Raw genomic sequence first — 1800 nt, 5'->3', positions numbered from 1 at the left:
GCAGATATCCTAACCATTAGACTAACGGTGCATATCATTTACGTAGTGATTGAGTATTCCTGTGATACTTGTAGAGGGACATCTGAATCTCTTCTCGGACGTACGTCGTCAACCATCCCGCGGCCAAGAGTCTGATTAGGCCTTAAACGCGTACCTGAGATCGCGAACTGCTACTTTATCTCTCGCATGGTAGGCCGCATTCTATCTCGGTTGATAACTCCAACTGGTAAGGTTCTCATCGCATACTACAGCTAGCTCGGCACAAGCTGCACAACTTTTTCATGGCATCGAAGTTCCTGCTTGCAAGCACATTTTGAAACCGCATGCGGCGCCTCGTGAATTTGGGCTCTTGGTTCATCTCCGCAACGCGTTCTGAGGTACCGGACAGTCATTCATCATTCCTGCAAGGAGTTCTGCTCTAGGTGAATAGCTCTTTTCTATGCACGGACAACGCTTTATTGACGTTGTTTTTCCCCTGAACTGGCACGGTTGGGCCAATTGCATGGAATGGTACGAAAACACCGACCCTGTTTAGTGGAAATTTTTCGGTAAGACTGATCTATGCAGTCGATAAGCTGCACCTCTCAGTTTAATAACCACCTCGAGTGTATTGTGATGAGTAGCAGCCCCTTGTCTCGATCAAGAGACTTTTGGGTTATGAGCCCAACACGCTATCCACTGCGCCAAGCTGCTCATGCGTACAAGCTCCTGTATCGCCCTGACGTGCTGAGCATAACTATTCCACATAGGCTAGAAACCCTTCTCTCGTTGATACGAACTGCACGCCCGGGAATCGAACTCGGACCATCTGCTTGGATAGCAGATATCCTAACCATTAGACTAGCGGTGCATATCACTTATGTAGTGATTGAGTATTCCTGTGATACTTGTAGAGGGACATCTGAATCCCTTCTCGGACGTACCGTCGTCAACCATCCCGCGGCCAAGAGTCTGATTAGGCCTTTAACGCGTACCTGAGATCGCAAACTGCTACTATATCTCTCACATGGTAGGCCGCATTCTATCTCGATTGATAACTCCAACTGGTAAGGGAACCTTACTAAGGTTCTCATCGCATACTACAGCTAGCTCGGCACAAGCTGCACAACTTTTTCGTGACATCGAAGTTCCTGCTTGAAAGCACATTTTGAAACCGCATGCGGCGCCTCGTGAATTTGGGCTGTTGGTTTATCTCCGCAACGCGTTCTGAGGTACCGGGCGGTCATTCATCATTCCTGCAAGGAGTTCTGCTCTAGGCGAATAGCTCTTTTCTATGCACGGACAACGCTTTATTAACGTTGTTTTCCCCTGAACTGGCACGGTTGGGCCAATCGCACGGAATGGTACGAAAACACCGACTCTGTTTAGTGGAGATTTTTCGGTAAGACTGATCTATGCAGTCGATAAGCTGCACCTCTCAGTTTAATAACCATCTCGAGTGTATTGTGATGAGTAGCAGCTCCTTGTTTCGATCAAGGGACCTTTGGGTTATGAGCCCAACACGCTATCCACTGCGCCAAGCTGCTCATGCGTACAAACTCCTGTATCGCCCTGACGTGCTGAGCACAACTGTTCCACGATAGCCTAGAGACCCTTCTATCGTTGATACGAACTGCACCGCCCGAGAATCGAACCCGGACCATCTGCTTGGAAGGCAGATATCCTAACCATTAGACTAGCGGTGCATATCACTTATGTAGTGATTGAGTATTCCTGTGATACTTGTAGAGGGACATCTGAATCCCTCCTCGGACGTACCGTCGTCAACCATCCCGCGGCCAAGAGTCTGATTAGGCCTTA

The 1800-nt window shown here is 48.6% G+C and overlaps 4 non-coding genes across 4 annotated transcripts; all 4 read right to left on the bottom strand.

Moving 5' to 3' along the window:
• Nucleotides 1-620: 620 nt before the first annotated feature.
• Pmar_PMAR004588 lies at nt 621-693 on the bottom strand. The gene has a single exon. It is a non-coding gene; the product is annotated as a tRNA-Met (tRNA).
• An 85-nt stretch (nt 694-778) lies between these two features.
• Pmar_PMAR004587 lies at nt 779-851 on the bottom strand. The gene has a single exon. It is a non-coding gene; the product is annotated as a tRNA-Gly (tRNA).
• A 602-nt stretch (nt 852-1453) lies between these two features.
• Nucleotides 1454-1526, bottom strand: Pmar_PMAR004586. Its single transcript has one exon. It is a non-coding gene; the product is annotated as a tRNA-Met (tRNA).
• Nucleotides 1527-1613: 87 nt separating this feature from the next.
• Nucleotides 1614-1685, bottom strand: Pmar_PMAR004585. The gene has a single exon. It is a non-coding gene; the product is annotated as a tRNA-Gly (tRNA).
• Nucleotides 1686-1800: the final 115 nt, after the last annotated feature.

The sequence above is a fragment of the Perkinsus marinus genome (assembly GCF_000006405.1).
Source record: "Perkinsus marinus ATCC 50983 genomic scaffold scf_1104296963530, whole genome shotgun sequence".
In the NCBI taxonomy this organism is placed as follows: domain Eukaryota; phylum Perkinsozoa; order Perkinsida; family Perkinsidae; genus Perkinsus; species Perkinsus marinus.
The sequence above is the reverse complement of the archived record's forward strand: the minus strand, read 5'-3'. Positions and strand labels throughout refer to the sequence as shown.